We start from the raw sequence: 15,988 nt of genomic DNA on the forward strand, positions 1-15,988 counted from the left end.
ATTAGATTAAAATGCAGAATCAGCACGAAGCAAAGAATGCATATCTTGTTTGCAACCGTTCTTCCTATTAAGAAAGGATTTAAATATTTGGCCAATTACTTCCTGAATATTTTTTATAAAAAATAGTTCATATTTAATATGGATAAGTAAATAATTTTGATTTTGTTGTAATTGATGGTTAAACATTTAAGTTCATTTAAAGGCGTTTATAAAATAAGTAATTTTGTAATCACACTCCACAGTATAAACATTGAATATTATAAAAAAATTTAAATGAATCCTTTCTATAATCCCTAAAGCCCATAATATGACCTGTACGGGAGATTAAAGGGAATTCATGAATTCTCAGATTCTCCGTTCAAATTTTTGCTGCAAATAAAGCGGCATTGGAATTTACAATTTGATTTGGTAATATAATTTTACTAATAAGGTTTCAGAAAAATATTAATGGGTATAAAATATTATTTGAATAAAAAAATATATGCAAATGGCATAGCTGGCAATTATTCTAGGATATTCTTGTCGTCAGTTTCAATTTTGCTTGAATGAATTAGTTTTTCATTAAATTATTTCGATTTCATGTTCCATAAGTATTTTAAATTGCACGACACATGATAATTATTATTATACTTCGTTGTACATTAATCATTCTAATATAGGTATGCAGATTGAAATAATCTTATCTTTGCGCATGCCACTTAAATCAAGTTTTTTTTATTGTAATCGAAAGGTATTAAAATTCAAGCAGTATCTCAGCTATTATAAATATTATTAACTATTATTGTGTATTTTTTTCAAATAATATGTAATATTTACATTTGTTAACTATACAAAAGTATTTACATTATTCATTGTCTCATTTTAATCAGGTTGAGTTCCTAAATAATTTCATAGATGATAAAACAGACATATGAAATAAAGTTTAATAAATAATACCGGTAACAGGTATCATTTTACCCACCACAGAAAAAAAACCTCTCCCAATGAATCAGCTTTGTTGGGTAAACTCAGACAACGAAATGAAATTAATATAAAGCCTTACTATATTAAAGGACTTACACATTTCAGTAATTATTTTGAGAAATGTGAATTATTTCTCAGCTTGAATGCTAAGAAATAATGCGCATAATATTCAGGATCTCCGCGAATAATATGTTTTAAAGTGTAACTGTCATGAAATAGTGAAAATAATCATTCTTTTTTTCTTCTCAGCATATTGAAATCAAAATGATAAGAGTTCTTTAATTTCAAAAAAAAGTCTATATAAATAAAGCTAAATACCACAAAGGAGTTTTCTTAAACTCGCCGCCTTCAGCAATCAACTTGTTTCCCCGGAATACTGATTTTTCTAGTTGATAAACTATTAACAAGCAATATATTTATTGAAATTTGATTTTGTTATTTAATAAGATTGAGAAATAAAATGGAATAAGTCAGCTACAATTTACTTGCCTGGCATATTTAAATAAATATTTATTAACATCAAAGTTTATAATTCAGTTATTTCATAGAATTCTTAATTATTTCATGAAATAACTGATCATGATTTATCAGTGCACATATTTTCTAGTTATTTCATGTAATACCATATTGTATTAGCTAACGGATTTTACACTTTAATGATGCAAGTCAAAATGTGTCTGGCGACAGCCAAACTTAATTTGGTACTAGATTAAATTTTATTTTACATCAGAATCTTTGTTTCGTTTATATTTCTTTCCTTTAATTAAATTAAATGTTAGGTGAAACGAGAAACTGTTTTCCGAGAATTTCTAACAGAATTTTGCTGCTCGATTAATTAGCTAAGTGAAGCTTTGAATGAAGTGCAGCTGTAAATTTGCACTTAATTTTGCTGATACTCAATGAAGTAGTCTGAAACGTTCGTTCGAGGTTTGTATACTTTTGATTATTGCCGTTCAATAAAGGTAATAAAACCAATTTATGTGGAACGTAAGCTGGCATAATATATATAACCTAATTAGTAAAAATATCAAGTTAATAAAAGTAAAAAAGAATAAAAATAGAATCAAACATAAAATAAGAATGCGGCCAGACGACTTTCTCAAGGGTCACTCTCAGGTAGGGATTCAAAACAAGGGAATTTTTCTATGAGGGGTCTGACTTTTGGTCCAACAATATTGACCCCTCCGGATTCTTATTTTATTTTTGATACGTCGGATTCTTACTTTATTTTTGATCTTATTTTTTTATTCTATTTTTATTCATTTTTACTTTTATCATTATTTTAGTAGGTAGCTGCATTAAATACAATGGGGCTTTTTTAGTTTGATTCAGAAATAGTTTTAAATCGGAATTTAATAATGCTTATATTTTTTTATTATTTCATTTATATATATTCAGTTTATTTAATTATTATTGCAATTCACCCTGCAAGGAAATTACAAAAATGTGTTTATGACTATATAATTATTTTGCAGGAACAAAAACAATATTCTGTTGCCAAAAAAATCACCGTTTCCCTACAGCACAACAGAGGCCGTAATAAATGTCAGAACCTGGACGCATAAAGGGAGAAATGTCTTTCGAAAAGTATACTGCTCTAGGAAATAACTAACAAGAATGATGTAAGGACACCCTTAATCGATAGGGGGCCATTAACTCTGGAAAAAATAGAAAATAAAACGTCCTCCATCCTTAGATGCTCGTTGTTTGCAAGGCCAGTAATGATCCTCCTTTTAGTATTGCTGGTCCCTCTAATTGTGCTTCAAATGAATGCTATGAAACTGCATATGCCGTATCATCTCTAGTGGAATAGGATGCTCTTTTTGTATTTGCTGCAAATTTGAAGAACAAAAAAAATTATTGTTTCAGCTCGAAAACTCACCAGTTATTAAATGATGATCAATCAAATTCATAAATCGTTCACCATCGTTGTAAGAAATGCATTCTAATTTCAAAAATCATGCAATTTTTACTGGGAATAGAGAGATTTTTTTTAAAAAGGTTATCATTTAAAGATTCCTTTTTATTTAAATATTAGAGTATCAATGATGATGCAGTATAAAAGGTTAAAAAGTATTAACTTTCACAAACTCTTTGTCGATAAATATATAAAATGTGAATAATGGGTTCAGTTTATTTTATTTTGCTAAATTTTAAGATTCCGCGGTCTAAGACTGTAAAAAAGAATCAGATTTTACTCTTCTTTATTTATAACTAATATGTTGTTTAAGAAATACATTAAAAAATTCCTATCAATCCATTTCCAAACTTTGAATGCCAAGTGATATTTGTAAATATCTACTAAAGGCGGAGTTGTGGTAATTTTTTTCTGATATCAGTGTAAAAATAATCAACATCTTCAAAAATTGTCATTATTTAAATAATTTTTTTTTAAATTTTTTCATACAAAAATGTATATATTTAGCTGAAATAACTTTTCTTTACATACATCATTTCTATTTGGATACTAATCGCAATTTTTTGTGGCTTAGAAATAGCATCTAATTTTTGGGGAGCAGCATGTAAGATAATAATATTTAAAAATCTCTTACATACACGCAGTTCTTTAACGAAATAATTCTATTTAAAAATCTCATCTTATAGAAGAAAAACATAATCTGTGTTAGGTTATTGTTAATTGTTAGAATTCCTTGATTACAAAAGTAACCTAATAAAGCTGTGTTAATGACACATCTTTATTGGCACATATGTAGCACTAGATTACCCTATAAAATTACGAATGACAAGAAAGTAGCATTCGGAATAATATAGTTTAAACATGTGCTTTAGAACTGTAACAAAATAACTTATTTTCTTTTTATAGATAACAAAATAAGAATCGATAGAATGAACCAAAACAAAACAAAAATATAAGAGAGAAGAGTAACCTGGGTAGGTGACACCAATATCGACAGAAGAGAGTAAATCCCTTGGGAGGCGATAAAGATCCCAAGGGTTTTCAAGAGAAATAACTAAAGGTCTTCTAACGCAACTGAGGAGAGTAAGACCCTGTAGAGGAAAGAATTCCATATTACTAAGGAAAATATCAATGCTATCGAGAAAAATGAATAAATGGGTATATATGATATCCATTTAGATTATGCAGGGTGGTTATATATGATTGCTCCGTTATTAAAATCCCTGAAACCAAAATAACGACATTGCTATCTTTGATGTCCAGTTGGTTCAGAAATAGCATTTTTAAAGTTATAAATACCATTAATTTATTAGTTGTTCTTATTACATGCCCTTAAACTCTGAACGAATATCTGTTCGACATTTTTTTTCATCTCTCGCATTTTTAAATCTCCCAATCTATCACTGAGATTGGGAGAGAATTTCGCTTGACTCTAGATAAAAACAGAAAGGACGTGAAAGGGGCCAGATCAGTCTCTCATGGTACGAAGTGAAAACAAGCACTAGAAGCAAAGAATGAAGTATGTATATGATGTTAAGGATGATACATTGAGTTCAAAGCACATTTATACCTAATGCTCACTTGTTCTACTGTTGCTTAAGTTGTTCTGGTGTCTAGAACCAAAGGAGGAAGCATGTATATGATGTCAAAGATGAGACTTTGAAATGGTCATAAAAGAAAAACTACTGGACAAATGTTATCAAACTTGGTAATAATTTAAAGGAGGTCATGGAAATTTCTTTTCCGCAAAAAAAACACCAGGGAGGAAATAGCGCTGCATTCAATTTTGCTAAGCAAAATAGGACATGAAGACATTGTTTTAAAATGTGTTTCATTGTTTCTGAAACTTGTTACAGAGCATGTTCATCGTGTGTTATGGTGATAATCTAAAAAATGTGGCGTGTCTGAAAGATGCGATGCACTGACATGTACGTAACATTCCTCCTAATATGCTAAGAGCTATTATTGAGATTGAAGTAATGCGATTTAACTTGCTTTCAGAAAATGGTGAACGCCACAATGAACATGCATAGAACATGCATGTTTCAGAAACGATAAAACATATTTTAAACCGATGTGTTTATGTCCTATTATGCTTAACAATATTATTACAGCGTCTTTTCTCCCCTGGTGGTTTGTTTTTGAACTGTTTTTGGCTGAAAAGAAATTCCCATAACCTCCTTTAAAGTATTACCAAGTTTGATAACATTTGGTCGAGTAGTTTTTCTTTTTTGACCATTTTAAAGTGCAATTTAATTATAACTACCCTGTATATCATATATTGCTTCAAAACAGCACGCTAATTTAAATAAAGGAAATTCACTCTCCTTATATTGCTTGCCACGTAATTTAACACATTCGATGCCGCATAGTTGCCAACGTACTGTTTGTTCTGAACCTAAGAGCACTTCTATAAGTACGTTGAACATGCTGATATACGTATATATTATAAGCAAAAGGAAAGCTTGCCCATACGATAAGTTATAAGAATGTAAGACAGTTTCTGACAAGTAAATGGCAGTATGATCGACGCAATAAATATATTATACTAATTTCCTTGGGGCGAAAACACCTGATATCCTTAAATTTCTAATTACTGAATTGATTTATATTAATTGTTTAAAATGAAAGATCTTTCTTTTAATTGATTACTTTTATTGATTGACTGTTATCATAATCTATTTGTGTATATTTTATGAAAATAATGCAAGTTTCTTAATCATAAGAGCATATTTATCAATTCAGAATTTAATTAGTCAACTGTGAACTATGAAAATGATTTAGATTATTCCAATGGAGTCAACTGCATCTTTTCATTTGAACATTAATACTGTTTTAATGTGAAAATCACAACTAATTTATTTTTTTTCTAATGCAAAAATAAATAAATAAATAAGGAATAAAACTAAGTGTTTACTTCAACCCTCTTCATCATAACATGTTATATAGAAAAGTGGGAATAAAGGAGAGGAATCAAATGTGTTTCAAAACTTCAGAAAAATATTCGAGAAGAAAATTCATTTTTATAAAATTGATTTTTAAATAGATTATAATTAATTTAAAACAAATAATTTTAATCCACTTAGATAAAAAAAAAAGAAAACAATATTTTCTTATATAGCGCAACTTCTTCTTTAATTAATTTGACAATGATAAGTCACATTTTAAGTTCCCGTGTTGGAAAAAAATAATAAATAAAATCCAGTCTCTTTTAAGGCAGCGAAAGGTTAAATCAATTTTGAGGTAATGATCGACATTTAAGTTGCGTTTTTGACATCGCCGGTTATAATGGTAGCAATCCATCATCGGGGTATTATGAACGTTTTACGATTATTGTTTGCACTTCCATTCTTTTTTATTTACTTTATGGCGCTCTTGAATCCTCGTTCTAAAAATAATAAACACAAAAACATTAAAAGTGATTTACAATGTAGCCATTTTCATTCTTTACAAAAATGCAATATCAGACTTAAAACATCTTTTAAGTGGTTTTTACTTATTTAACGATTTTTAGATTGCAAACACACGTGTGTCTTAAGTGCTGTATATTTTCTTCAATTTTTTTTACATAACAACGTGTTTGTTGTTAGTGCAGTTGAAATTTAATTAGTGACCCATTAAGAAAACAATCATGATATATAATAAAATTAGATGTCGAATGCGTTATTTAAAAATGCTCATTATTTATGACTGACTTATGTTCAATTCACCCTCACCTTAAAATTTAAAGATAATATTATTTTAAATCTTTTTTACATTCAGAGTAGAATAATTATACAGAGTTAAAAATTTAATTTTTTATCTACAGTTAATATAAATGTATGTTTAATTACTAAGAATTGCATTTTTTTTAGCTCAGATGAACTTTGTTAAATTTATTATTTAGTAGAAAATGAATCAAACATATTTGAAACATCTATTATGAATATAAAACAGAAGAAAAAATATATGTTTATTTTCTCATTTTTGAAATTTATGTAATTTTAGAAATCACCTGCTTTTTCTAACATTTCTAAAAAAAAATCATCGTGCAATATCTGTTGTTGTTTCGTTATAGATTTATAAGAAATTTGTACTCCTTAAGAATATGGTTTTTGCCTAAATAAATGATTTATATATTAGTTACCCCACTGATGTAAAATGCAAAAAAATACTTTAAAAAAATTTGGAAATCTATGTACAGATAGATAGAGAGTTGATTAATAATTCTGGATTCTAGCTTTTATTATAAGATTAAATTAAGATAAACATTAATAGTCATACATTATTAATTCAGTTATACGTTACCATAAATCAGAATGGCGTTTTAAAAAATTTTCAATGATTATCGATAGTTAATTTAGCTTGCAATGAACTTAAATAACTCGCGTGAACTGTTCCTTGTAATTATAAACAGATAAATTGTTATGAATTTTACCACATACCACATTACATCCATTTTTTTATGTTTTATATATATTGAAATCAGTCGGACCAACTCGAACCAAGAACACCCACATCATGGGGAAGACGTGCCACCCCTATGCCATGACGCCGGCGTTTATCATTTTTGTTAATGTTAATGCATTTTTTTTTTTTTAAATCTCAAGCTCTCATCTCAAAATCAAATCAATCAATTACAAAATTATTTACTACTGCGTGTATTGAAAGCATTACTTACTTACTTTATACGCTTTTTTTTCCCCATGAAGATAGTTTTTTTTTTCGATATTCATTGAGAAGAAGGAATCCTTATTTTAGATATTGTGTAACCTAACTGAATACATAGCATATTTAATTCTATCAGTAGTGAAATGTTTTCCAAATGTTTGTTTCACGAAACTATGATGAGTTCCCGAAATGCCTGGATGTTTCTGTGAAATGTACTTTCGTTAAGTGTGAGTGAGCAAATATTTGTGACGAATAATTTGCTCATTAGAGGTATTCATCCAAATGGGTTAAGGGAAAACAGAAAAATTTTCATAAAAAAATATCAAAGGATGTCCTTTCATTTACTAAATAGCCATTAGTTAAGCTGGATTATTTTTAGTAAACCAACTCCTTAAAAACAAGGATTGTCAATGCGATTTTTGAGCGAATGATAGTGTTTCTTATTATTGAAGGAGAAACTCTGTTTCTCCAGTATTCTGAAATACCTGAATTAGAAAAGGACCATGAAGCAGCGTTCACATGAAGCCAACTATTGCGCTCAATGGAAAATCATGAATACCTTAGGAACATCACGTGACTCCAGCGGGACAGTGACAAATGGTTCGGGACAACCATTTACCATTGTCCCGTTGAGGTCACGTGATGTTCCTGAGGTAGGCGTGTCTTTCCATTGTGCGCAACAGTTGGCCCCGTTTGAACCCTGATTAAGAATAAGAGGGTTAATACAGAGATGCATACATTTCCTGTAACATTTCTATAACTATGCAATTTTCATGTAGTTGTTATCCCTAATGCATTCATTCATTCGCATTCTAATGAATGTTTCGACCTTATTGCAGATGAATATTGAAACCTTCACTATAATGCCATTTTTACTCAAACTGTTTTCTCGCTGCAACATATAAGCTGTAATTATCTTACATCTGTGTTTTCAATATCTAATAACTTCTGTGTTAATTTCTGTCACCCTCACTTTAAATTAAAAAATAAAAGACACAAAAATGAAATATGATAGCAGTCAAAGCTAATTCAACCTATTACATTTCCTTATATAGCAAAACATGTTTTTGCGGTTACATTCCTACAACTGTTCACAATCTAACCATACATCATATCATCCTTTAGCTCCTAATGTGTCTTCACACCCTTTTTGTTGATGAATACCGAAACCATCATTTTATTAATTATTTATCCATAATATAATTTTTATCTCAGACTTACTCTTTCAGCCAGACTCCTTACGGACACTCCCTATTCGAATAAAGTGCGTACACATGTGTGAAAAACAACGGAAAGAACAACAAAGCTCGCTGCCATAAAATATTTTCCCTAACTATTTTTTGATCCTCCGTCGAGGCGACGACAGACGGAGTACCTGTTCCACAATCAATCATTGTCTAGTGCCATGACACTTTCGCGTTCGATTGGGCCACGATAAAAAATAAAAGCGTTTCTCCTACGTTTTCGTACTCTGAAATTGCGTGTCAAAAATGACCTACAATTCAAACTGCAATTTAGGTTCTGTTTTTTCACAAGAGTATGATAGAAGTTTAATAGTACCTATCCTTCCCTCGAAAAGAAAAATCATGTTTTTGAAAATTCTCTTGTTTTGAATGGAATATTATAAAATGGTTAAAATAATCTAATCTATGATAATGGTGCTAAATTTTATGAAGCTAATTCAATGCTGAATATAATAAAAGTGAAGATAGTAACTGATTTGCTTTTATTTCTTTAAATAAGCTCAAAAAAGCTTTGCATTGCATGCTACTGAAAATTCAAAATGGAATAAGTCTGTGAATGTTATTCAAATAAGTAATTGAATTTTACAACATCTGATCTTTATCCCAGAAAAAGGAAATCATATCCTATTACATTATATCTTATTTCATCTAAAGTTACATCCCGCATTACCTGCATTATCAAATTACATCTTACGTTAATATGGCATGCATTTTATCTCAAAAAGCACTAAGGCGTAATTTGAATATTATCATAATTAAAATTATTTTAAATAATGTCGTGATAACTATAGCAATACTATCCTAATTACTATTGTAATTAATATCATCTTAATTATTATCGTAATCAATTCTATCTCAAACACTATTCTGATAACTATCTTAGTTATTATTGTAATTAATGTTATCCTAATTATTATGGTAATCAATACTACCTTAAATACTATCGTAATTGAATAAATTCTAATCAGATAACTGAAACTATAACTATTGCTATCTAAATTCTATTTAAAATTTACCTTTTGTCTAAATTGAAGGTTTTTTGAAAATTTACTTCTCATATGTATATTATTATGTATTAATATATTCTAAATATAATTATTTCTTCTCAATTACAGATGGTATTCTTATACGTCAACGTTCGGTTCTATCGTCAGTTTTGGATGACTAAAGTATTGCTGAGGGTCGGTTGAATAAAAAAATATATATTGATGGTAATAATACTAATATTTGGAGTTTTATACCTAAATTTTATCAAATTTCTTCTTAATTACAAATAATCAATCAGGAATAATTTGTTTTCTTTATTTAAATCAATAGAAATGGTTGCAATGAAAAATAAAATCTGTCATTTTTCTCATAGTGAGTTGCGTTATCAAGGTGTCACGTCACATTTGGATTTCTTTAGTAAAGGCATAGTAGCTCCCATTGCTAGCAACTCATGATCCTCAGAAAGAAATATAAAATGGGCAAGAAGAGTAACACCATAATAGCCACCAGGCATCTACCAAGAAAGCCATAATCCCTCAAAAAAGATGTCTACTTCCCATGAACTTTTCATAGATGGGATTCAGACTGCCGATACAGAACATTTCTAAATACTATTTTTAAAAGGTAGTTTGTCCAGTTGGATTCTTTATGTTTCATGAGTGATTTCTCAAACTTTTAGATCTTTTCAGCACAGGGTCTGTAATCGCTTTCGATTATTCATATGGTTGCTATCCTACCCTTCACATATCTACTTATTTATAGCCTATTTCACACCAGAAGACATCTCAGACACAAGGATGAGAAGTTTCCGGAATGGTGGAAGCTCTCGCTTCCTGGGTGTGAATAGAAATGGTGTGGGGTTAGTAACCCCTATCGATAAAGGGACGTGCCTCCTGCAAAGAATATCATGGATTCGCGAAGGATGTCGTGGCATCCCGCCATTTAGATTTATCCATGTGCCTTCGGACAAGTCTGAGTAGTTGTTTATGGCTGTTTCTAGCTTACGTTTTGTTAACGAAAGGACAAGAGAGATAATCTATGTGAAAAGATAATGAAGGGCATAGGAATTTATATTAAGAAAAGCGAATTCTTATAGCTCAGAGCACTTGTTTGAATTCGGAGATTGATACTTCATCTTAGAGTTCAGTGCACTTGTTGAAACATTCTACTGATACTTCATCTTAGTAAAAGATAAAAAGAAATTATTTAAAGTTAAATTTTATTATAGTGATTTTCATTGAAATGTGGTAGGAATGTTTAACACTTGATTTTTCTTTATATTTTCAAAATATAGCTTGGTGTCGCGCTTCACATTACAATGAAGAAAATGGGCTGCACATTTTTTAATCCCTTCCTTTGATTCGACAGTTCAGAATATAACGCAAAAGTAGTATGCATTTTGGATCTCTTCCTTTGATCCGACCTAGTTCAGAAAATGAAGAAAATCTACAAGTTGGAAGTAAATACTGCTTAACTGTTGCGTTTTTGAATCATCGCATCCATATACACGCGATACATAGTCAACTCATGCATAAATTTGGCCAGAAATTTAATTCATAGTGGTGATATTATTCTTGAGCAAGGAGATTTTTAATTACAATTTTTACATGAGTACATACATTTATGCAAATTGTTTCCCTACTAGTGGCTCCAAATTTAATATGAATCTACAATTTTATTGCTTATACTAAATACCACATTTCACTGGGTTTGATCACAAAAATGAAAGTGATTCTACATAAATTACTTAAAATATGATTTTACAGACGGATCCTTGGAAATCAATCATAATATGAAAGATGAATAATTTGACAATAATAACTCTTTTTATCAGTAAATCTGAAAAGTTAGAAAAGGAGAATTTAGGAGGCGTCGATAATATCATCACCAACCTAATGCCATCAATTAATAGATATAATGATAGCTATTAAGAATAAAGAATGAAAACAGATGTCTTCATTGGCGAGTTTCCATCGCAAGTTATCCTTCTATCTCGATCCAAACAATGGCATAAAAATCAGCATCCCAGAATGATACGCAACAGAAAAATAACTGCCTCGGAATAACAACAGAAGGGAGCGGGAAGAAATTATTGGTGCTAAAAGAAAGATGTCGGAGAAAATGCCCCGACTGACCTAAAACGAGTTATTGATGCGATTAGTTTCCGGTACATACAAGGATAAAAAAAATACATTAAAGACAAGGTACGAGAGCTAGAAACACAGAGAAAATCCTTTGGGTGGGGTTTTCGTATCCAGACAAAGAAAAGGCGGCGAATTTTGAAGCACTGCCAATTTCTGCGAATACAACAGTGCTGAAGTGCTGAAGGAGAGGAGAATGAGATGACAATTTATCTTTATCTTGCTTTCAATTTCCTGCGCAGGCTTCAGAGGACGCCTTTCTGGAATTATCTTAATATGAAATGTTTTTCGATAAATGTCAACTTGTAGAAAAGGTAATTTTGCTGCTATGTGTTTCTAGAGAGAATTATTTTAGCCGTTAAGAATGGTATGCGGAGAAGCAAAATAATGGCTTGGCCATTTTTTAAAGCCAAAACATCAATAAAAACTTAAGGTCCCATCAGTGGTATATTATTTTAAGGCATGGTAAACTTGAATTTGAGAAAGAATGTTGTGGATGAATCTTTTGGTTATGCTCTTAAATGCCGTTATTAAAAATCTGGTTTTTCATTAACGGTTACTGTTTCGGCTGGAAAATGGAGAATTTTACTTAGCTGAAACACAAATATAGTTCCAGTTCCTCTTTAAAGTAATCAAGGAAGCCAGGCTATTAGAAACTTGGTAAGACTTTAACCTGAACAGAATATGAGACGCTTTCAATTTTTAATTAGTCATTGACTCGATTTCACAGTCAAGACAAACAGGGATTAGAAAAACCAAAAAGCAAAGGTTATAACTCTCCAGCTGCGTATCCTACGATTTCCGAGGATTGGCATTCATTCCTTTTTCTGTTGCATTCCGCGTTTTTGGCAGTTTAGAATGCTTATTTTTAAGATTACAGATTTTTATTATATTATATTATTATCGAGTAACATATAGTATCAATTGACTTTCTTTTAAACATATTTGAACTTCTGTGCAAACAACGCATCTAAATAGTGATTAAAAAAAAAAATTATACAGCCAGAGGGTTAATGACTTTTTTAATTAAAAATAATTTTGGAGTTTATGAGAGGAATATATAAATAATTGTGAGAACGCTTTTTAATGACAAAAACCTCAAACTGCTTTATGAACTCATATACAGATTAAGACTTCATAAAGATCTTTTATGTACTATAAAGTGTGTTTTGCAACTTCGGTTCGGAGAAAACACCATAAAGATCTTGGTATTGACTTGATAATATAAAACCTGATTGCATAAAACAAAAAAAAATCTTCAGTTTACTATTAACACATGTAATTTGACAAGTCATGCCCGGTTGTTATATCAAGTGCAATTTGTCCCCTGCATTTTAAACGACCGTTTTTCAGTTAGTCATCTATTCTAGCATTGTGATTCAAAAAGGAAAAAGGCTATACTAGAACCACGAATTGTTGAAAACGTAGTCAGTATTTTCTAATGTTCAATACACAACACATAAGCAAACGCCAGTACCAATGAAATTGAAATCCAGACTGCTTCTCTCACATTTTTTATACATACTGCATTTGACTACTGATTGAGAGAGTTGGTTGACAAAGATGGTTGCATATGACTACTTTCCATGCTTATACCCCATTTAAAAGTTTAAATTTATTATACTACTACGCCGAACTAATAACTTAACTACACCGAATAGTACCGAGATTGGTTAAATACTTTAGATAATCGAGAGTCAACTTTACTATATCTTGCAAAATAATAAAATAGCCCTTTTAATTATTTACTAGAAGATGTATCAACCTGAAAACAAAACTAAAAAAATTACATTATTTGTTTTATGAGTGGTACAGGATCTTTTTCACCTGTAAAACAAAAACTAATTTGAAGTATATAAACTTTGAAAAATATAATAGCTTTAACATGAATAGAAATTTTATTTTGTCGAAATCAGAATTTAACGATTTTTAACTAACTAATTTTAAGTTTAAAGATAAATAATTAGCTTCAGATAAAGATATGGACGCATATAGTCAAAGTAGAGTTTATCTATACATTAGTTAATGAGTATCATCAACAAAGAAACGAATCTTTTATATCCTTCCTTTTTGTTTATCGAAGCTCTGCAACAATGAAATAATTTGCATATGTTAATAGTTTTGCTTTACTCTATGCATTATTCATGCCTAAAATTGGAGTTCGAAGTAATTTAAACTTACTAATTCAGAATAATAGTTTCCCATTCATTTATTCCTTTGCCTTTCATTCACGGTTGCTTTATAACAAAGAATAAAATTTTATTTTTCTTGAAACTACAGAAATTCATACTAAAGGAATTCAATATACATTTTAATAACTAGAATAGTTTTCCTTTTCTAATTGAAGTTCAAAGAAAATGCTTCAGCTTCTTTACTTAGCATTTATAGTGTTTAGAATTCTTTCAGTCGATAACGATTTGGAAGTTTTGTATTTTCAGATAATGTTCTGATTGAATCTTATCATTATTCCCTTTAATCAATATGTATAATACTGATAAAGTATGCAATTATTTCAAAATTTTTTTTCATCTAAGCGCTCGAAATCAAAATTTCTCTTTTATCATAGTTTCAATTTTCATTTGAAACAGGAAAAGTAAGCTAAATGCATCTAAATAATAATTAGAAGGCATTATAATATTTCTAATGCCCATAAAATAATAGATAAAACTATATTGTTTATTTCTTTTTCCTTTCTGAAATTATTTTAATTATAATTCTTTGAAAAATATAAATCTTTATTAACTGGACTTAAATTGTTGAAGGCAGTTTAGAAGAGAGAACTTTATATAATCTTATGAATACAAAATGTGTACAGGATCGATTATATCAGGTTTTCTTTAGATTAATTCATGTTATAAATGCTCCTCTCTATTTTCACAAAGAGCTTAATTCAAGTTTTTATAACAGAAATTGCAACAGCGAGGATTGGTTATTTTTTAGCAGTTTATTCCATCGAGAACTATCCTCATAGTCCTAATAGCTTTTACTTTATAACAACACTATTGAGGATTCAAGATCCTAGATTATGATTTATTCAATTATTTGCATTCACGTTACTGACACGGAATGAACATGCTATCATTCTGCAGGCTTCGTCATTTGACCAAAATTAGGAAGTTCGTCTAAATGCAATTGTTGAATAAATTATAAATTGAAGTGCATTGTTCATCTCATTAAAATAGCCCAATAGAGATATATTTTGCATTTATATTTAGCAGCAGTCAACTTTATTGGAAAGCGTCTGATTGTCCTTGATAGTCTTTGCAATTAAGATAGTTCCTTTCTTTGTTGGCTCAGTAAACACTATCCATTCTGCTATCTTATTTGTTGTTCCTGTGACTTTTTATATTTCTACAGAGATTACTATCTTTCTCACGTTTATCGTTTGCTCAAGCGTGCTCCAAGTTCATTGTGATTGAATGGGACTGTCACCAGATTGAGAAATGTTACTTCTGCCAAATGATTGGACTGATACGTTCTGAAAAAGCAAAACATGTTTATGTATGTGACAATATAAGAATATATATTAACAATTATTTTTATTTTGGAGTTCACAAATATTTTCAGTTAAAAAGGAAACAATATCTCATTTTTAAGAGAATAACTAAACATATACTGCTGGTCAACGGTTTCTAAAACCCTCCACGCTTTTGCGTATGCCTTAGGATTGGTTCGATTCTTAAAAATAGGGGCGAGAGGAAAGATGAAAGAAGATGTTTACTTTTACTAATAAAGTAAACTCGGATTGCTCTCAGACAAAATTAATATAAAATAAGGCCAGAATCGATCTCATACACACATACATGTGGAAAAAAAATTGAACGAAGGTGTATCCAATAGGGTGGTAATGAAGGTCTAAAATGGACGAAGAATTCCGATAATGCGCTTATTCTTCTTCGTTTCACTCACCCCTTAGCGCGATAGAATCGTCGAAAATTGTACATCTCATGATACTGAAACGAACAATAAATAGTATTTTCAACTATTTGATGCCTCCAAATACAAAAGAAATACTTCTAACAATGGTAGAGGGGATCTCTTTAGTTCTCCTCAAGATTACTGAGAACCAATCTTTTGCTACAACG

At 30.0% G+C, this 15,988-nt stretch overlaps 1 protein-coding gene across 4 annotated transcripts in view; it reads right to left on the reverse strand.

Moving 5' to 3' along the window:
- Positions 1-15,988, reverse strand: part of LOC129977072 (toll-like receptor 6) — a 201,326-nt gene that overhangs the window by 114,478 nt on the left and 70,860 nt on the right. Inside the window, exon 1 of one of the 4 annotated variants that reach the window (XM_056090534.1) lies at positions 3,852-3,965. The exons of the other annotated variants lie outside the window; for them this stretch is intronic. The gene's annotated coding sequence lies outside the window, so the exon portion shown is untranslated. Of the gene's footprint in view, positions 1-3,851; positions 3,966-15,988 lie in introns of those variants that run through there. 4 annotated transcript variants of the gene reach the window in all.

The sequence above is a fragment of the Argiope bruennichi genome, chromosome 1 (genome assembly GCF_947563725.1).
Source record: "Argiope bruennichi chromosome 1, qqArgBrue1.1, whole genome shotgun sequence".
Taxonomy (NCBI): domain Eukaryota; kingdom Metazoa; phylum Arthropoda; class Arachnida; order Araneae; family Araneidae; genus Argiope; species Argiope bruennichi.